This window comes from Bubalus kerabau, chromosome X (genome assembly GCF_029407905.1).
Source record: "Bubalus kerabau isolate K-KA32 ecotype Philippines breed swamp buffalo chromosome X, PCC_UOA_SB_1v2, whole genome shotgun sequence".
Taxonomy (NCBI): Eukaryota; Metazoa; Chordata; class Mammalia; order Artiodactyla; family Bovidae; genus Bubalus; species Bubalus kerabau.
The window spans coordinates 9,296,482-9,318,638 of NC_073647.1; the positions used below are offsets into that span (position 1 = coordinate 9,296,482).

The 22,157-nt window shown below is 41.2% G+C and overlaps 1 long non-coding RNA gene across 7 annotated transcripts in view; it reads left to right on the forward strand.

Annotated features, from left to right (window-relative positions):
* The window catches only part of LOC129639765 (uncharacterized), a 315,100-nt gene that overhangs the window by 158,514 nt on the left and 134,429 nt on the right, over positions 1-22,157 (forward strand). For 2 of the 7 annotated variants that reach the window (XR_008708583.1, XR_008708588.1), the window contains exon 1: positions 6,115-6,314. The exons of the other annotated variants lie outside the window; for them this stretch is intronic. This is a non-coding gene — a long non-coding RNA (uncharacterized LOC129639765). Of the gene's footprint in view, positions 1-6,114; positions 6,315-22,157 lie in introns of those variants that run through there. 7 annotated transcript variants of the gene reach the window in all.

A 22,157-nucleotide genomic window follows, 5' to 3' on the forward strand; every position in this document is an offset into this window, starting at 1 on the left:
CCTAACTCCCCAGCCTCCCCGAGCACCACCAAGAGTTAAGTGCCGCAAAGCAGAGCTTATTGTCTGTTTCTTCACTATGTCCCCCAAACACCTAGAATGATATCTGGAACAGAGTAAATACTCAGACATTTATTTATTTACTTTAAAGATTTATTTATGTATGCCTGCACTGGGTCTTCATTGCTGCACAGGTTTTTCTATAGTTGCAGCAAGCAGGGTCTAGTCTCTAGTTGCAGGGTGCAGGCTTCTCACTGTGGAGGCTTCTCTTGTTGTGGAGCATGGCTCTAGGCATGTGGGCTCAGTAATGGCTCCCGGACTCTAGAACACAGGTTTCCTGGACCAGTAATTGAACCCACATCCCCTGCATTGGCTAGCGGATTCTTTACCCCTGAGCCACCAAGGAGGCCCCTTAAACATTTGTTAAATGACTATAAATAACTTGCTTCCTCTATATTGGTTAATTGTACAAGTTACAAAGTCAAATGCTACTATGTGTAGGATCACATTTATGAATTTGGAGAGCCCCCAGTGGGTAAGATTCAAGTTGAGCCTTGAATGTCGGTAGAGTTTGGGTAATTTCTCTCTATACCAGTACATCTCATATTGTCAGAGGGATGGTGAAAAATCTGCCTGCAATGCTGGAGACCCAGGTTCAATCGCTGGCTTGGGAAGATCCCCTGGAGGAGGAAATAGCAACCTACTCCAGTCTTCTTGCCAGGAGAGAGCCATGGACCGAGGAGCCTGGTGGGCTACAGTCCATGAGGTTGCAAAGATTCGGATATGACTGAGTGACTAACACACACACACACACATAAGTATCTTTAGATTGAGGGGGACAAGTTCATAGGAAAAAAAGTCTTTCAATTTGGTCATTAAAAGTATATATAAGATGGCAGAGAATTGCATCAGTGTTAATGTTTGTTTGCTTTGTGGTTAGCTCATTCTAAATTTCAACTTTTGGAGGTCAGAGAGGTTACACATTAAATTTCTGGGTCTTTACATAATGTAAGTTAAAAATCCTCTAAAATTTTCTTCCCCTACTTTGCCACAGGGTCTGAAATTGCCTATCTTAGCATCATTTCATAGGACCTTTCGGAGACAAGTACATGTATGTTAAGTTGGAATCACATGCTACCTGAAAATACTATTTCTTTTATATCATTAGCCAGGTATTACATTAGGCAGGGTCTTGAGGAATTGGGACAGGAACCTTGAGAGCAGATGAGTAGAGGAATGAAGGAAAGATCTGGGAAGGATCTCCTTTCGCTCCCAGGGAAAGGAGGCCTCTATGGGGAGTGACAGTGACCCTGATTCTAGGTGCTGGGGGATGATGGTGGAATTGAGGAGGACAGCAGGGGCCACTGCTTGAGAGTTAACAGGATGTCGCTGAAAAAAGAGGTAAAGGATCTAGGGATGCAAGTCTTGTTCCACTTTCATAGCGTTGCCTCAGGTCAACTTGTCTCTGGAGGTATTTGGTACTTTAGGACAGAAAGGTGAAGAAGAGTCTTTGAGGTTCCATACAGTGAGGGTCTTGAGATGGGATGTAGGGAGGCTGCTTGTGAAGTATGCTATTGTAGCACACCGGAGAAGCAGTCTGCTAATGCCATCCTGAATGGGTGTCTAAGTGACCGTAACTAATCGTAGAACGAGGCCTTCCCCCAAACTCCCTTTCTCTGATGAACTACCTTTCACCACTTTTTTACCCCAATTCTAGAGCTTAGGCCCATCTACTACTTAAAGTCACACATAAGACTAGAGCAATATTAGTATGAGCACTAATAGAAACTTCCTTGGGGCCCAGGTAATCTCTGCTGAGTTTAAGAAATAAAACAATAGAAATGGAGTTGGAGGTCTGCACATCCTTTCCTCAAATGGTAACTGGTGTCATGAGTTTGGTGTTTCATTCCCATGTACTTTGCCTACATTGATGTGAAATGAAAGAGGTTGTTAAACATACACTTATATCCCAGAGTACATAGCATTTTTGGCAGGTTTTAAAACTTTATATAAATGGCATCACCGGATCTATGACTTTTGTCATTAGTTTTGCCTTACACTTTTCTCAACTACCTCCAGGAAATCATTATCCTCAGAGCGGTGTGTGGCTCAAGCTCCAAGGAGCTCTAGTCTCCTCTCCAGAGGAGCCCTTGGGTCCTAGTCAATTTACCCGCTACACATTGGAGCCAGTGAATTAAGGTTGGTCTTAGATGGAGGTGAGCCTCTTCCTCCGTTGTCTTAGCCAAAGTGCACGGCTGGGCTCACTTGCACCATGTGACCTCCTGGACCATTACCCTGGGAGCCCCACTTTGAAAACCACTACTCTAGAGCAGGAGACAGAGAATGAGATGGTTGGGTGGCATCACTGACTCGATGGACATAAGTTTGAGCAAGCTCCGGGAGTTGGTGATGGACAAGGAGGCCTGGCGTGCTGCAGTTCACAGCGTTGCAAAGAGTCAGACCCGACTGATCGACTGAACTGACTGACTGACTCTAGAGCAGGCATGCCCAACCTCCGGGATCTAGTGCCTCATGATCTGAGGTGGAGCTGATGTAATAACAATAGAAATAAAGTGCACAATGAATGTAATGCACCTGAATCATCCCCAAACCATCCCCCTCCTCCCTGGTCCGTGGAAAAATTGTCTTCCTTGAAACTTATCCCTGGTGCCCAAAACGTGGGGGACCACAGCTCTAGAGCATCTTTTGCCCCTTGATATTTTAGGCTTCTTTCAACAAAATAATCTGATCCAAGTTTACCAAAAGGTGAACAGGTAGCATTCCTAGAAGGTAGAGTGCTACAAAAACTGCTCTGCTAAGTATAAAATGAAGACAAGACTTTATTAACACTCCAGTGATGAATCACTTGTCTCTAAATGTGTTTTCATGTAACCATCAGTGCAAAGATCCTCAAATAAGCTGACAGTTATTGAAGGTGGCTTTACTGGAACCCTTAACCTGCACATGGTTCAGTTAAAAGTGCATTGTGTACTAGTGAGCCCAAGAGACTACCTTTCTACTGCACAATGATGAAGGCACAAGTCAAGCAAGCTAATTTGAAAACTACTTCAACTGGTTTCTCAGGAAGGCTTTCCAAACCACTCTTAGTTTGCATTAAGGATTCTGATATTTTACAGCTGTAGGTGTATCCCTATGACAAAAGTACTTCACGAGAACCAAACTATGGATGTTCAAGGATGCAGTAAATTATGTATCTGGCAGAAAAGTGGAGACCGTTAAAATTCTAAGAAGAAAGCACTGGTTTTAAAACCTTTTAAAAGCTGCTTATTAGCTACCTAGAAACATGTTTTTTAAAAACGCAGGTATAAGCAGTGCAGCGTATGTTTAAGCTATTCTCTAATGATATTTAATGCCCTTGGCTCACTGCAGCTTGCATTCAACAAAGTCGTGTTTATTTTAGGGTTCTTCTTCCACTTCTGGTTAATCATTTTCTTCCTCTTGCTTTGCTTCTTCTCTCTTGATTCTTCGCCTGTGTCATCGTCATCATTCTGTGCATCTTGTCCTGTTGAGTAAAATACTGATCTTGTACACTCGTGAAAGAGAACTGCAATTGATCTTCAGGACTTTTACCTGGACCAACCCCACTTAGTATTCTAAATTTAGGAATTTCCAGAGTACAAAAGTAGCTGAAGTATGAGTCCTTGAAAGTTGTTTTGTACCCTATTCTAGAAGTTCCATTTCCTTTGCTATCCTGTTCCTTAATGCATTCTGAGTGACATTCTTCTTCCAATGTATTTAGCACCCAATGCAGCCTATAACTTGTGGTCCGTGAGAACAGAAGGATCAAAATCATCCAGGTATGACTTTATTAGATATGTTTCAGTCAACACCTCATTTGAGAAATAGTCACTGGATTCAGAGAAGTTCAACTGTGAAATTCGTAGGCTCTCCAGCATCTGAGAAGTTGCGGACAAGTATTTCAGGTGCTCTAAAATAGGCTCATGGGCTTTCTGAATCATATTTCTGAGCAATTCTGCATTCTTCAAAACTTTCATGCCAAGATAAAGAATTCTTTCAGGGTGGCTTTTACCTTCAGAATTTTCCTCAAGCTTTCTTTTTGATTTCCTCAACAACTGCCTCTGCAATAGGTTGATAGAGGCATACTTTCTCTCAGTATCATGAGTTACTTTATGATGTTTAGATTTTGTTTTTGCCTGTTCTAACTGGAATTTTCTTTAGGCATTAAGTTGCTTAACGATATTAATCAAGTCCTGAAAACAGCTTACACATGCTACAAGTGAAGCAGCACATCTTTCTTGGGAAGCCTGAGGAATTTGCCTCCCCTCAACAGTTTTTTCTTCCTTCCTGTTCTCAACAGCATGGTGCCCCTCAATCGTGGCTCATTGTATCTCCATGCCACAGACTCTGTGACAGAAAACAGAGTCTCCTGTGCACAGCTTGAGGGTCCTTTGCTTTCCCACCTCAGGGCCTTTATGTTTCTCCGGTGAACGACGAAGCCAAGTGGCTCAAGTGTCCTCCATCATCTCATTAAGACAGGCAGGCCAGGAGGGTGTGGGTGGGGAAAGATGGTGGGCAGCCCAAGGCACTGTAGTCTGTCTTTCTGGCCCCTTGAGGTGGGATCCCTCCTCTGACTTTCAAGAGCTTCCTCCCCCAAATCAAAGTAAATGTTTAAAGTCTTCAACCCTCCCTTGGACACGACTGCCATCTTCCCTTCCTCCTCTTCCATCCTTCACAGCACAGGCTCTGTTTGGGCCAGTAGAGCTGGTTTTATGTCACTTTCGTCCAACATAAAACCTCAATAGCTCTGGCTAGGAAGTGGGGGCAGAGGTGAGAGCCAACAGCGAAGGTGGCTTCAGGGGTGCTGCTGGGACCAGGGGGGTGTGGGGCCAGGGGGCTGCTTGGGTGAGGGGGCTGCGGGGCTGGGGGCTGCTGGGGTGAGGAGGCTGTGGGCAGGAGGCTGCTGGGGTGAGGGCGCTGTGGGGCCATGTGGCTGCTGGGGTGAGGGGGCTGCTGGGCAATGGAGGGGTGTGGGGCTAGGGGGCTGCTGGAGTGAGGGGGCTGCGAGCCCGGAGGCCTGCTGGACTGAGGGGACTGTGGGGCCGGGTGCTGCCAGGAAGGGTGCTCGTCCTTGGCCTAGGCGACAGCCGCCCCTGCTGGGTGACCAGGATTAGACAAGGATGGCTGAGGAGCAGAGCCCCTTCCTGGGATGAAAGTCTGGTGGCCTCAACACAGGCCAGGACCTCACTGTCAGGCTAGGAGATTCCCTCCGTGTCACCTGGCCTTGAGCTGGCATTGAAATCTGACCAAGGCCAGGGCACATCGAAAGGGAGCAGCCAGGCTCAGGGAAGGTTGGCCCCTGCTGTTCCCTCCAGCATGTTTGGTCCTGGGGGCCTCTAAGCCTAAGAGAATTTGCTGCAAAAAGGTGATTGACAGGCCATCTCTTCCTTGTCCCTCCCCCTGTCCCCCCCGCCCCCAGCACTTGGCTTTTTTTGAAGAGGGGCTCATTGGTCCTCTCTCTAAGCAGACCCCAGGAAGAAGGCCTGGTTTAGGAGTACCAGCATGCCATATGCAAGTGAGCCCAGACAGCGAGCTTTTAACATACAATAGGTGTAAGTTCCACCAAGGATTCCCACTATTACAAACTGCAATCAGACTTTTCCTTTGTATACCACGGTTTGGTCCTAGGTTAAGAGTAGTGTGATTTTGTGCCAAATGGCCTGGAGGTCAATGCTCAGACATTCCCGAAAATGTCTAGAAGGGCCCTTAGACATCCTGGAATCCAGCGGTTTTCCAAACTTCGGTGCACATAGGAAGCACCTAGAGGGCTTGTGGGACCACAGATTGCTGGGCCCCATCCCAGTGGTGAGGATTCAGGACCTGGGGAGACCTGAGAGTTTGCATTGCCAAGGACTTCTCGTGTGAGGTTCACGCTGCTGGTCTGGCCACTGCACTTGGAGAACCACGGGTCTAATCCAACGTCTTCATTTCATAGATGGATCAGCTGAGGCAGAACCCCAGCTGGGTTCCAGGATTGGAGTAAACACTAACCAGGTGTTATGACTTTGCAATCTGATTTAGCTGTTCTGGGCCTGCGTTTTCTCATCTACAAAATTAGGTAAGAGCCTCGGTCATTCCTACCCTGGGTTCAGTCTGCAGGTGGCTGCTATTGGGCAGTTACTCAGGCTTTTAGTAACAGCCCTCTGGTTTGGTGTGGCGCTGTCACGCGGTTCTCAGGTCCGTGAGCTTCCACAGCTTCCCTCTGGTTCCTGGGTCGGGTTTAGGCCCTGCCTTTCCTGTGTGGAGCACTGAGAGATGAAGATGCTATCAGGTGGAGGGTAGGACATAAAGCTTTATTCTTTTTGCTGTGGTTTTCTCATTTTGCAGGTGCCTCTTCTGTTTGCTTACATTGCTAAGAATATTGGTTTTCTTTTCTGATGTAGAAAGTTTCCCAATGTTTTCCTTTTCTGTTTCCTTCATATCCTTTGAATTTAAAAATTCTTTACCATCTGATCATAAGGCTATTCAAGGATATATTTTCTTATTTTCCTTGTGATTTTTTATCTTGTATACCCTTATCCCTCTGGAGTTATTTTGACATGTGTTATAAAGTTTGGATCTTGGTTGACTTTCCTTTTTTGTAAATGGCTAATCTCTGGCATCATTTGTTGAGTAATCCCTTTCCTCTCTTTGGATGTCTGGCTGTGCATTCTTAGCACTCTAAGAATGTAGAATAGGTGGGAGTGAGATTTTTGTCGAAGCCTCTTTTTTCCAGATGGGGAAGTTGAGGCCCAGAGCAGCTAACTGGTTTTCCTAAGGTCATGTTAGTGAATGGAGAAGCTCTGACTTCTTTTGTGTGTGTGTGTGTTTATTTTTGGCCGTGCCGAGGCTTCATTGCTGTGCTCGGGCTTTCTCTAGTTGGGGTGAGCAGTGGCTCTTCTTGTTGCAGAGCATGGGCTCTAGAGTGCAGGTTCAGTAGTTGTTGCCTGTGGGCTTCATTGCTCCTTGACATGTGGAACCTTTTCGGAGTGGGAATGGAACCCGTGGACCCTGCACTGGCAGGAGGATTCTTAACCACTGAGCCACCAGGAAAGTCCAGATCTCTGTGACTTCTAATCTGAGTTTGAGATATATAGGTCTGCTTGTCTGTCTAGCTCCAGGGACATTTGACAGGGGCAGGTTAGCTAACTGGCCACAAAGTAAATGAGCATGACCTAGGGTCTCTGAGAGGTAGAGACCAGCCTTCCTCAGCCAGCCCAGAGAAACCGGGAAATATGTACTGCACACCTATGTTCAAACTGCCCTGGTGGTTCAGTGGTAAAGAATCTGCCTGCAGTGCAGGAGATGCGGGCGATGTGCAGGAGATTCAGGTTCAATTCCTGGGTTGGGAAAATCCCCTGGAAGTGAAAATGGCAACCCACTCCAGCCTTCTTGCCTGGAGAATCCCATGGACGGAGGGGCCTGGTGGGCTACAGTCCATGAGGTCAGAAAGAGTTGGACACGACTGGGCACACACGCATCCAGTTACCTTTTCTGTGTTGATGATGGTTGTGAGAATATTTAAGATCTGCTCTCTTAGCAACTTTGAAGGATAAAACAGTATTCTTAACTATAGTCACCATACTGAATATTAGATCCACTGAACTTGGCATCTTATAGTTGGAAGTTTGTATCCTTTGAACAACATCTCCTCGTTTTCCGTCCCTGCAGCCCCTGGCAACCACCATTCTACTCTCTGTTTCTGTGAGTTTGTCTCGTTTTAGAGCCCACGTATAAGTGAGATCATACAGTATCTGTCTTTCTCTGACTTATTTCACTTAGCATAATGCCTTCATGGTTTATCCATGTTGCCATGACATTCAGGATTTCCTCTTTTTTATGACCGAATAATGTTTCCTAAATGTATACATGTATATACCTTTACACCCACGTTTTGTTTATCCATTCGTGCACAGGCACTTTGATTGTTTGCATGTCTTGGCTATTGTGAATAATGTTGCAATGAACAAGGGGCTGCAGATATTTCTTTCAGGTAGTTATTAAATTTTCTTTGGCTATATGTCCAGAAGTGGGATTTCTGGATCCTATGGTAGTTTTATTTTTAATATTTTGGAGGAAACCTTATGCAATTTTACATAGTGCCTGTTTCAAGTTACATTCCCACCAACAGTGTACAAGGGTTCCCTTTCCTTTAATATCCTTGCCAACACTTGTTTTGTCTTTTTGATAATAGTCATTTGAACAGTATTGTATGAGTTCCTATATTAACCGTTTCTTAGATAGATGATTGGAAGAAATTTTCTCCCACTCCATAGATTGCCTTTTCATTTTGTTTCCTTGTCTGTGCATGAGCTTTTTTATTTGATGTAGTCTCACTTGTCTATTTTTGCATTTGCTGCCTGTACTTTTAACGTCATATGCCAACAGGTTTTTTTTTTTTTTTTTTTTTTTTTTTTGCCAAAACCTAGGTCAAGGAGCTTGTCATAGGAAAGCTGTGTTTTCTTCCAGGAGTTTTATGATTTCAGGTCTTAAATTTAAGTCTTTAACCCATTTCAAGTGAGTTTTTGTGAGTGCTATAAGATTGGAGTCCAATTTTATTCTTCCCATGAGGATAGCTTGTTTTACCCAATATCATTTATTGAAGAGTCTTTTCCCACTAAATATTCTTGGCTCCCTTGTGAAATATTAGTTGACCGATTACGCATGGGCTTATTTCTGAGCTCTTGATTCTGTTCCATTGTTCCATGCTGTTTCAAATACTATACTTGGTAATATAGTTTGAGATCAGAAAGTGTGATCTCTCCAGCTTTGTTGTTCATTCTCAGGATTGTTTGGGTATTGGAGTCTTTTGTGGTTCCACACAAATTGTAGATTGCTTTTTCTATTCTGTGAAAAGATGTCATTGGAATTTTGATAGGAATTGCATTGCATGTGTAATTGGCTTTGGGTAGTATGGACGTTTTAACAATATTCTTTTTATACAGGAAATGGGGATATCTTTCCCTTTATGTCTTCTTCAATGTCTGTCATCAGTGTCTTATTGTTTTGGTGTATAGATCTTTTGACGTGCTTGGTTAAATGTATTTCTAAGTATTTTACTGTGTTTGCTGTATTGTAAATGAGATTATTTTCATTATTTATTTTTCAGATACTTTGTCCTTAGTGTATAGAAATGCAACAGATTTTTGTATGTTGATCATAGGTCTTGAGAATTTACCAAATTCACTGATGAGTTCTAAAATTTTTTAATGCAGTCTTTAGGTTTTCTGTATAATAAGATCATGTCATCTGCAAACAGACAATTTAACTTCATCCTTTCTGATTTTGATGTTTTTTATTTTTCTTGCCTACGTTCTCTGAGACTTGAGTACAATTCTGAATAGGAGTGGTGAAAGTGGGCACCCTTATCTTGTTTCTGTTCTTAGAGGAAAAGCTGTCACTTTTTCGGCATTGAGGATGATGTTAGCTGTGGGCTTAATGCAGGTGGCCTTTATTATGTTGAAGTATGTGCCTTCCAAACTAATTTGCTGAGAATTTTTTTTATCATGAAAGGATGTTGAATTTTGTCAAATTCTTTTTGTTTGCCACCTGTTGAGATGATCATATGATTTTATCTTTCATTCTATTAATGTGACATTTACTGATTTGTATATTTTGAACCTTCCTTGCATCCCAGGGGTAAATCCCTCCTGATCGTGTGCTATGGAATTCAATTTGATAGTGTTTTGTTGAGAAATTTTGCATCTACCTTTATTAGGAATATTGGTTCATAATTTCTTTTTTTTTTTTTTTTTTTTTTTTTTTTAATTTAATTTTATTTTTAAACTTTACATAACTATCTGGTTTTGGTATCAGAGTAATGCTGGTCTCATACACTAAGTCTGGGAGTGTTCCCACCTCTTTGAATATTTGGTAGTTGAGAAGGATTGGCATTCATTCTTTAAATGTTTGGTAAAATTCACCAGGGAAGCCATCTTGTCTTGGAATTTTATGTGTTGGGAGTTTTTTGATTACCGATTCAGTCTCCTGATTTGTTACTATTCTGTTCAGATTTTCAGTATCTTCATGATTCAGTCTCGGTAGGTTGTATGATTCCAGTAATTTATCCATTTCTTCTAGGTTATCCAATTTGTTGGTGTGTAATTGTTCATAGTTATCCCTTAAAATCCTTTGCATTTGTGTGGTATCATTTATAAGGGTTCCATTTCATTTATAATTTTGCATCTTCTCTTTTCGTGACTAATTCTAACTATCAGTTTTTCAATTTTGATTATCTTTTCAAAAAACCAACTTTTAGTTTCATTGCTCTTTTTTCTGTTTTCATGTTCTCTATTTCATTTATTTACAAATCTTGATTTCCATGCTTCTCTTAACTTTGGGCTTATTTTTTCCCTAGTTCCTTGAGGTATAATGTATGGTTGTTTGAGATCTTTTTCTAAAGTTAATGTAAGCACTTATTATTATAAACTTTCTTCTTAAAAATGCTTTTGCTGCATTAGTTATCATATGTTGTTCTATTTTTATTTGTTTCAATACATCGTTTTCATTTCCCTTTGATTTCTTTGACCCATTAGGTGTTGAGGAGTGCACTGTTTAGTTTCCATGTATTTGTGAATTTTCCAATCTTCTTCCTGCTTTTGATTCCTAGTTTTATAACATTTCAATCCCAAAAGATACTTGATAAAATTTCAATTTTCTTCCATTTGATGAGACTTGTTTTGTTTTTTGGGATAACTATTACCATTAACACTTGTTGTTTTAACTTGCCTAGATCTTGACTGTCTACATATGGCTTTCCCATCTTGTTTTGAATCCTCACCATTGCCTATGAGATTTCTGCTTTCAGGAAAGGGCTGTGATGCTGGATACATTGTTGCAGATTTACTTATAAAGCAGTTATCCTGGGATAATGTGCTTTAGAAGAGAGGATGCAAGAATGTTTTCTTGGCGTTATTAAGAGGTTATGTTCCTTGACAAAGGAAAAAAATGTGTCTCTAATGTAAAAGTCCGATGATTTAGTCCAAAGATTGTGGACTGTGTGCTTCGTTAAATGTCTCACTTTTTTCATTGCTACTCCATGCTCTGTAAAGACTAGTTTCCCAATCAGTCCACTACCCCTTAAATCACCTTCCCTGTGTCCCTGGGGGACCCTAGTGCCTGTGAATTGGGTAATAGTACACTTCTTGTACTAATTATAAGTGATAGAACACTTATATGGAACACTCTTTAGACATGCCCCATGTCAATCTGTTCCAGGCCTGGCAACAGTAAGCACCTCCCTGTGAGACAGAACATTTCTTGGGGGATTATTGTACTCCTCTGGTTAGTCCATTAGTGTTTGTCATCTTGCCCCAATTTCACTGTGACCCGGTCTTCGATTGCCCAGAAATGTATTGCTCGTCCTACATATCCTATTGTTGAAGCTCTTAAGAGCTTGCTGAAATTAAAAATTCCACAGATGCCAAAAGCCATGCTTCCAATCAGGCAAAAAAGAAGCTTACCACAGTGAAGAATGTCTGGGGCCAGTGGAGAGATGTCTTCCCCCCTCACTCCAGCATTGAGGTGGAGATCTCCATGTACCCAAACTTTTAGTGCCTTCCACTCAGGAGCTTCTGCTTCAAAGGTTTTAGCCCAAAGCAAGGCTATATGCCGTCACCCCCACCCTGTGGCATAGTGGTGAAGACTCTGCCTGCCAGTGCAGGATTTCCAGAGATGCAGGTTCAATTCCTGGGTCCAGAAGGTCCTCTGGAGAAGGAAATGGCAACCCACTCCAGTATTCTTGCCTGGGAACTCCCATGGACAGAGGAGGCTGGCGGGCTACAGCCCATGGGGTTGCCAAGAGTCTGACATGACTGAGCACACACACTCACACACGTTCCTGCCCCCATTCCTAGAGACACACATACCTCAAAAGTTACTAGGCTGGACAGCCCCCACATCCCACGTGAACCAGTCTGCCTCAACCACAGAGAAGAGGGAAGTTCAAAATGGGGAGTGGAAAAGGAGAGGAGTCAGGATGCGAGGGATGGTTAGCTATGAGGGATGGGGACAAGTAGCCCAGCAAGTTTTGACTCCTTCCTCCCTATCTTGCCTCACAGTCTTTGGTGGCATTGCCTCCGTTAAGAACTTCAGGCAAAGGAATAAAGATGTAGAATCATTTGCCCTAAGAGTCAGTTGGTTAATAGGCTGGCTCTCCAAGGCACCGACCACCCTAGATTTTCACCTAGGTTCACTGGAAGTTGCTTAAAATTTCCTCTCGAAGGCCTTCCCCTTTAATTCCATCGCCCAAACACATCAAATACTGTGAGCTCCCTTTGGATTCCTGTGCAGTGCCTACCTCATTTTCTTGGGAAACCCAGAAGAGTATTAGTATAACTTTCAGTGTGTCTGCCTCTGATACCTTGGGGCTACTTTGCTTAAACAGAATTGCAGGACTAGACGTAACTGTGCTTTTTCAGTTCTAAGTGTAATGGTTGAGGAAAACCAATGGGTCCTTGGTTTTCCTGATGATGGTATAATGTGATACTGAAAGGTTGTTGCTGAACGAAAAGGCACTGGGATTCTTGGCCTCCCGTGGAGAAGAAGTCAATCCAGGGCCAGAGACGAGGCTTGATCACTCAGAGCTTTTGTGTGATAACGTTTTATTCAAGTATAAAGGAGATAGAGAAAGCTTCTGACATAGGCATCAGAAGGGGGCAGAAAGAGTACCCCTTGCTAGTCTTCAGCTGGATGTTATATAGTCACTGCCGTTAAGTCACTTCAGGTGTGTCCGACTCTGTGCGACCCCATAGATGGCAGCCCACCAGGCTCCACCATCCCAGGGATTCTCCAGGCAAGAACACTGGAGTGGGTTGCCATTTCCTTCTCCAATGCATGAAAGTGAAAAGTGAAAGTGAAGTCGCTCAGTTGTGTCCGACTCTTCGCGACCCCATGGACTGCAGCCTACCAGGCTCCTCCATCCATGGGATTTTCCAGGCAAGAGTACTGGAGTGGGTGGCCATTAGCAGTCTGTTAATCAAAGAAAGGAATGTCTTAAAACTCAGAATGGCACCAGGCCCCTCATCCATAAGATGCATTTTGGGATCATCTTGGCACCAGATGATTCATCCCAGGCCATGAAACGATTGACTTGAATCTTGCAGAAGGGCAGATTACCCTACAAAGAGTTTCATTTACACAGATTAGGGGAACAATATCTGAGTGTAACATACTGGTTTGTCAAGTAGGTTCTGATCCATTAGGCGGAACCGACTTGAAGACAGAGTCTGGGGTAAATTCTTAGTACAGTACCACAGCTTAAGACAAACATTTCCATAAGAAAAATGCATTGGTTAACTCAAGGTTTGAGAATAGTTAACTTCAGGTGAAACCAGGTGTCATTATGGCAACACAGTATTTTAAGAGAAACCTCCTTTTAAATTTGTATAGGGAAGGAAGAAAATATCAGTAGTTTGTTTCCTCCTGCTGTTTAAGAGGGAGAAAAGTGTCTGACACTTGCAGCCTATTTCCTCTGTTTGGAGACCCCTGGCCTTCCTGCCTGTTACCCTGTCAATACCAGACAATCACATGCTGGATTTTTGTACTTTCTCTATAAAACATGTGTATCTTTACCTTTTTGATAACGCTAGGTTCTTGATTAACTGGATTTTATTTCCTTTGTATTTTATTCATGAAATTTCATTTAGGTGGATGCCCTTTACCCAGGTAATTCTGGGAGATGAGCTGTTATGCCTTCTCTCTTCTCAGAGTGAACTTCTATTAGGTCATTCTTATTCTGAGCACTCAGCATTATTAATTTTTCTCACAGTTAACAGGTCTGTTTTTAAACACAAGTTATTTTTTCATGCCCAGAGACACATTCTTCAAAGCATTCAGCTTGTTTGAAACTTGTTTGATCTTTGCATATGAAAACAAATACAACAGAACCTGTTCTGTAGTCTGTCATGGGGAGGGCAATCAAATAGGATATTGACAATTCAGACTTGAAGGTTTTCAGAGAAATGAAATGTTCTTAAGAGGTGGTGCAGGGCATAAAGGGCCTCCACTTAGGCATGCCTGAGCAAGCTGATGGCTTCCAGGTGGGTATTTGTATGGGGAAGAGGTGGTATTGAAGTTTTGTATATGAACACCTAGGAAGCAAAGAAAGTGAGCAGTGGGAGGGTATTGCAGTAGAGGGGGCAAGATGGTTCGTATTTCTACTCCAGTCTGGACTAGGGACTAGATCCAAGTACTATAGCAAGATGGGCTATTAGAATGAGGCATTTTTGGAATTACAGGCCAGTATCACTGATGAACATAGATGCAAAAATTCTCAACAAAATTCTACCAAACAATTCAATAACACATCAACAAGGTCATACACCATGATCAAGTTGAGTTTATTCCAGGGATGCAAGAATTCTTCAATATATGGAAACCAATGTGATACAGCCTATTAACAAATTGAAAGATAAAAACCATATAATAGATGCAGAAAAAGCGCTTGACAAAATTCAGGTCCCATTTGTGATTAACACTCCAAAAAATGGGCATAGAAAGAAGCTACCTCAACATAGAAATGTCCATGTATGACAAGCCCACAGCAAACGTTCTCAATGGGGAAAAACTGAAAGCATTCCCTCTAAGATCAGAAACAAGACAAGGGTGCCCACTCTCACTACTACTCTTCAACATAGTTTTGAAGTCCTAGTTATGCCAATCAGAGTAGAAAAGAAATAAAAGGAATCCAGATGGGAAAAGAAGAAGTGAAGCCTCCCTGATTGCAGATGACATGATACTACACACATAGAATCCTAAAGATAGTATCAGAAAATTACTAGAGCTAATCAGTGAAATTTGCAAAGTCACGGGATACAAAATCCATACACAGAAATCACTTACATTCCTATATACTAACAATGAGAAATCAGAAAGAGAAATTAAGGAACCATTCCCATTCACCATCGCAACAAAAAGCTTAAAATATCTAGGAATAAACCTACATAAGGAGACAGAAGGACTGTATAACAGAAAATCATAAGACACTGATGAAAGAAAGCAAAGATGACATGAACAGATGGAGAGATATTCCATGTTCCTGGGTTGGAAGAATCAGTATTGTGAAAATGACTATGCTACCAAATGCAATCTACAGATTGAATGCAATCCCTATCAAAATACCAATGGCTTTTTTGCACAGAACTAGAATTTTTTCAGAATTCATATGAAGACACAAAAGACCCCAAATAGCCAAAGCAGTCTTGAGAAAGAAGCATGGAGCTGGAGGAATCAGCCTTCCTGATTTCAGATTATACAACAAAGCTACAGTCATCAAAACAGTATGGTACTGGCACAGAAACATAGATACAGACAAATGGAACAAAATAGAGAGCCCAATAATAACCCCCGCACTTATGGGTACCTTCTTTTTGACAAAGGAGGCAAGAATATACAATGGAGCAAAGATAGCCTCTTCAATAAGTGGTGCTGGGAAAACTGGATAGTTACATGTAAAAGAATGGAATTAGAGCATTTCCTAACACCATACACAAAGGTAAACTCAAAATATATTAAAGAGCTAAATGTAAAACCAGCAACTATAAAACTCTTAGAGGAAAACATAGGTAGAACACTTGATGACAGAAATCAAAGCAAGGTCCTACAGTAATGGAAATAAAAACAAAGGTAAACAACTGGAAACTAATTAAACTTAAACGTTTTTGCCCAGCAATGGAAACTATAACCAAGGTGAAAAGTCAACCCTTAGAATGGGAGACAATAATAGCAGATGAAACAACTGACAAAGGATTAATTTCCAAATATACAAGTAGCTCATACAATTCAATACCAGAAAAACAAATAATCCAATTAAAAAGTGGAAAAAAGACCTAAACAGGCATTTCTCCAAAGACGACATATAGATGGCTAACAAACACATGAAAAGATGCTCAACATCACTCATTATTTGGCTCACTCACTCAGTTGTGTTCGATTCTTTGCGACCCCGTGGACTGCAGCACGCCAGGCTTCCCTGTCCAGCACCAATTCCCAGCACTTGCTCAAACTCACGCTCATCAAGTTGGTGATACCATCCAACCATCTCATCCTCTGTTGTCCCCTTCTCCTCAGCGTCTTTTCTAAGGACTCAGTTCTTTGTATCAGGTAGCCATAGTGGTGGAGCTTCAGCTTCAGCTTCAGCCTCAGCCCTTCCGATGAGTATTCAGGACTTACTTCCTTTGGGATTGATTGATTGGATCTCCTTGCAGTGCAAGGACTCTCAATGAGAGTTCTCCAGCACCACAGTTCAAAAGCATCAATTCTTCTGTGCTCAGCTTCTTCTTCTTTTTTTTTTTTTTAATTTTATTTTATTTTTAAACTTTATAATATTGTATCGGTTCTGAAATATATGGAAATGAATGTGCCACAGGCATACACGTGTTCCCCATCCTGAACCCTCGTCTCTCCTCCCTCCCCATACCATCCCTCTGGGTCGTCCCAGATCACCAGCCCCAAGCATCCAGTATCGTGCATCGAACCTGGACTGGCGACTCGTTTCATATGATATTATACATATTTCAATGCCATTCTCCCAAATCATCTCACCCTCTCCCTCTCCCACAGAGTCCAAAAGACTGTTCTATACATCAGTGTCTCTTTTGCTGTCTCGTATACAGGGTTATTGTTATCATCTTTCTAAATTCCATATATATGCGTTAGTATACTGTATTGGTGTTTTTCTTTCTGGCTTACTTCACTCTGTATAATAGGCTCCAGTTTCATCCACCTCATTAGAACTGATTCAAATGTGTTCTTTTTAATGGCTGAGTAATACTCCATTGTGTATATGTACCACAGCTTTCTTATCCATTCATCTGCTGATGGACATCTAGGTTGCTTCCATGTCCTGGCTATTATAAACAGTGCTGCGATGAACATTGGGGTACACGTGTCTCTTTCCCTTCTGGTTTCCTCAGTGTGTATGCCCAGCAGTGGGATTGCTGGATCATAAGGCAGTTCTATTTCCAGTTTTTCAAAGAATCTCCACACTGTTCTCCATAGTGGCTGTACTAGTTTGCATTCCCACCAACAGTGTAAGAGGGTTCCCTTTTCTCCACACCCTCTCCAGCATTTATTGCTTGTAGACTTTTGGATCGCAGCCATTCTGACTGGCGTGAAATGGTACCTCATAGTGGTTTTGATTTGCATTTCTCTGATAATGAGTGATGTTGAGCATCTTTTCATGTGTTTGTTAGGCATCTGTATGTCTTCTTTGGAGAAATGTCTATTTAGTTCTTTGGCCCATTTTTTGATTGGGTCATTTATTTTTCTTGAATTGAGCTGTAGAAGTTGCTTGTATAGTTTTGAGATTAGTTGTTTGTCAGTTGCTTCGCTTGCTATTATTTTCTCCCATTCTGGAGGCTGTCTTTTCACCTTGCTTATAGTTTCCTTTGTTGTGCAGAAGCTTTTAGTTTAAATAGGTCCCATTTGTTTGTTTTTGCTTTTATTTCCGATATTCTGAGAGGTGGGTCATAGAGGATCCTGCTGTGATGTATGTCGGAGAGTGTTTTGCCTATGTTCTCCTCTAAGAGTTTTATAGTTTCTGGTCTTACATTTAGATCTTTAGTCCATTTTGAGTTTATTTTTGTGTATGGTGTTAGAAAGTGCTCTAGTTTCATTCTTTTACAAGTGGTTGACCAGTTTTCCCAGCACCACCTGTTAAATAGATTCTCTTTAATCCATTGTATATTCTTGCCTCCTTTGTCAAAGATAAGGTGTCCATAGGTGCGTGGATTTATCTCTGGGCTTTCTGTTTTCTTCCATTGATCTATATTTCTGTCTTTGTGCCAGTACCATACTGTCTTGATGACTGTGGCTTTGTAGTAGAGCCTGAAGTCAGGCAGGTTGATTCCTCCAGTTCCATTCTTCTTTCTCAAGATAGCTTTGGCTATTCGGGGTTTTTTGTATTTCCATACAAATTGTGAAATTATTTGTTCTAGCTCTGTGAAGAATACCACTGGTAGCTTGATAGGGATTGCATTGAATCTATAGATTGCTTTGGGTAGTATACTCATTTTCACTATATTGATTCTTCCAATCCATGAACATGGTATATTTCTCCATCTATTAGTGTCCTCTTTGATTTCTTTCACCAGTGTTTTATAGTTTTCTATATATAGGTCTTCAGTTTCTTTAGGTAGATATATTCCTAAGTATTTTATTCTTTCCGTTGCAATGGTGAATGGAATTGTTTCCTTAATTTCTCTTTCTGTTTTCTCATTATTAGTGTATAGGAACGCAAGAGATTTCTGTGTGTTGACTTTATGTCCTGCAACTTTACTATAATCATTGATTAGTTCTAGTAATTTTCTGGTGGAGTCTTTAGAGTTTTCTATGTAGAGGATCATGTCATCTGCAAACAGTGAGCGTTGTACTTCTTCTTTTCCAATTTGGATTCCTTTTATTTCTTTTTCTGCTCTGATTGCTGTGGCCAAAACTTCCAAAACTATGTTGAATAGTAATGGTGAAAGTGGGCACCCTTGTCTTGTTCCTGACTTTAGAGGAAATGCTTTCAATGTTTCACCATTGAGGATAATGTTTGCTGTGGGTTTGTCATATATAGCTTTGATTATGTTGAGGTATGTTCCTTCTATTCCTGCTTTCTGGAGAGTTTTTTTTAATCATAAATGGATGTTGAATTTTGTCAAAGGCTTTCTCTGCATCTATTGAGATAATCATATGGTTTTTATTTTTCAATTTGTTAATGTGGTGTATTACATTGATTGATTTGTGGATATTGAAGAATCCTTGCATCCCTGGGATCAAGCCCGCTTGGTCATGGTGTATGATCTTTTTGATGTGTTGTTGGATTCTGATTGCTAGAATTTTGTTAAGGATTTTTGCATCTAGGTTCATCAGTGATATTGGCCTGTAGTTTTCTTTTTTGTGGCATCTTTGTCAGGTTTTGGTATTAGGGTGATGGTGGCCTCATAGAATGAGTTTGGAAGTTTACCTTCCTCTGCAATTTTCTGGAAGAGTTTGAGTAGGACAGGTGTTAGCTCTTCTCTAAATTTTTGGTAGAATTCAGCTGTGAAGCCGTCTGGACCTGGGCTTTTGTTTGCTGAAAGATTTTTGATTACAGTTTCAATTTCTGTGCTTGTGATGGGTCTGTTAAGATTTTCTATTTCTTCCTGGTCGAGTTTTGGAAATTTGTACTTTTCTAAGAATTTGTCCATTTCTTCCAAGTTGTCCATTTTATTGGCATATAATTGCTGGTAGTAGTCTCTTATGATCCTTTGTATTTCTGTGTTGTCTGTTGTGATCTTTCCATTTTCATTTCTAATTTTATTGATTTGATTTTTCTCCCTTTCTTTCTTGATGAGTCTGGCTAATGGTTTGTCAATTTTATTTATCCTTTCAAAAAACCAGCTTTTGGCTTTGCTGATTTTTGCTATGGTCTCTTTTGTTTCTTTTGCATTTATTTCTGCCCTAATTTTCAAGATTTCTTTCCTTCTACTAACTCTGGAGTTCTTCATTTCTTCCTTTTCTAGTTGCTTTAGGTATAGGGTTAGGTTATTTGTTTGACTTTTTTCTTGTTTCTTGAGGTATGCCTGTATTGCTATGAACTTTCCCCTTAGGACTGCTTTTGCCGTGTCCCACAGGTTTTGGGTTGTTGTATTTTCATTTTCATTCGTTTCTATGCAAATTTTGATTTCTTCTGTGATTTGTTGGTTATTCAGCAGCGTGTTGTTCAGCCTCCATATGTTGGGATTTTTAATAGTTGTTCTTCTGTACTTGAGATCTAATGTTACTGCCTTGTGGTCAGAAAAGATGCTTGGAATGATTTCAATTTTTTTGAATTTACCAAGGCTAGATTTATGGCCCAGGATGTGATCTATCCTGGAGAAGGTTCCATGTGCGCTTGAGGGAAAAGGTGAAATTCATTGTTTTGGGATGAAGTGTCCTATAGATATCAATTAGGTCTAACTGGTCTAGTGTATCGTTTAAAGTTTGTGTTTCCTTGTTAATTTTCTGTTTAGTTGATCTATCCATAGGTGTGAGTGGGGTATTAAAGTCTCCCACTATTATTGTGTTATTGTTAATTTCTCCTTTCATACTTGTTAGCATTTGCCTAACTATTGCGGTGCTCCCGTGTTGGGTGCATATATATTTATAATTGTTATATCTTCTTCTTGGATTGATCCTTTGATCATTATGTAGTGACCGTCTTTGTCTCTCTTCACAGCCTTTGTTTTAAAGTCTATTTTGTCTGATATGAGTATTGCTACTCCTGCTTTCTTTTGGTCCCCATTTGCATGGAAGCTCTTTCTCCAGCCCTTCACTTTCAGCCTGTATGTGTCCCCTGTTTTGAGGTGGGTCTCTTGTAGACAGCATATGTAGGGGTCTTGTTTTTGTATCCATTCAGCCAGTCTTTGTCTTTTGGTTAGGGCATTCAATCCATTTACGTTTAAGGTAATTATTGATAAGTATGATCCCGTTGCCATTTACTTTATTGTTTTGGGTTCGAATTTATACACCGTTTTTGTGTTTCCTGTCTAGAGAATATCCTTTAGTATTTGTTGGAGAGCTGGTTTGGTGGTGCTGAATTCTGTCAGCTTTTGCTTGTCTGTAAAGCTTTTGATTTCTCCTTCATATTTGAATGAGATCCTTGCTGGGTGCAATAATCTGGGCTGTAGGTTATTTTCTTTCATCGCTTTAAGTATGTCTTGCCATTCCCTCCTGGCTTGGAGAGTTTCTATTGAAAGATCAGCTGTTATCCTTATGGGAATTCCCTTGTGTGTTATTTGTTGTCTTTCCCTTGCTGCTTTTAATATTTGTTCTTTGTGTTTGATCTTTGCTAATTTGATTAATATGTGTCTTGGGGTGTTTCACCTTGGGTTTATCCTGTTTGGGACTCGCTGGGTTTCTTGGACTTGAGTCATTATGTCTTTCCCCATTTTAGGGAAGTTTTCAACTATTATCTCCTCAAGTATTTTCTGATGGTCTGTCTTTTTGTCGTCTTCTTCTGGGACCCCTATGATTCGAATGTTGTAGCATTTAACATTGTCCTGGAGGTCTCTGAGATTGTCGTCATTTCTTTTAATTCGTTTTTCTTTTTTCCTCTCTGATTCATTTATTTCTACCATTCTATCTTCTAATTCACTAATCCTATCTTCTGCCTCTGTTATTCTACTATTTGTTGCCTCCAGAGTGTTTTTGATTTCATTTATTGCATTATTCATTATATATTGACTCTTTTTTATTTCTTCTAGGTACTTGTTAAACCTTTCTTGCATCTTCTCAATCCTTGTCTCCAGGCTATTTATCTGTGATTCCATTTTGATTTCAAGATTTTGGATCAATTTCACTATCATTATTCGGAATTCTTTATCAGGTAGATTCCCTATCTCTTCCTCTTTGGTTTGGTTTGGTGGGCATTTATCCTGTTCCTTTACCTGCTGGGTATTCCTCTGTCTCTTCATCTTGTTTAAATTGCTGAGTTTGGGGTGTCCTTTCTGTATTCTGGCAGTTTGTGGAGTTCTCTTTATTGTGGCATTTCCTCGCCGTGTGTGGGTTTGTACAGGTGGCTTGTCAAGGTTTCTTGGTTAGGGAAGCTTGTGTCGGTGTTCTGGTGGGTGGAGCTGTATTTCTTCTCTCTGGAGTGCAATGAAGTGTCCAGTAATGAGGTATGAGTTGTCTATGGTTTCGGGTTTACTTTGGGCGGCCTGTATCTTGGAGCTCAGGGCTGTGTTCCTGTGTTGCTGGAGAATTTGCTTGGTATGTCTTGCCCTGGAACTTGTTGGCCCTTGTGTGGTGCTTGGTTTCAGAGTAGGTATGGAGGTGTTTGATGAGCTTCTGTCTATTAATGTTCCCTGGAGTCAGGAGTTCCCTGGAGTTAGGGGTTGGACTTAAGCCTCCTGCTTCCAGTTATCGGTCTTATTTTTACAGTAGTTTCAAAACTTCTCCTTCTATACAGCCCCATTGATAAAACATCTACGTTAAAGATGAAAAGTGTCTCCACCGTGAAGGCCACCCAGAGAGGTTCACAGCGCTACATGGAGAAGAGAAGAGGGAGGAGGGAGTTAGAGCTGACCCGAATGAGATGAGGTGGAATCAATAGAGGAGAGAGCAGGCTAGCCAGTAATCACTTCCTTATGTGCACTCCACAACTGGACCGCTCAGAATGTTCAGGGAATTATACAGAG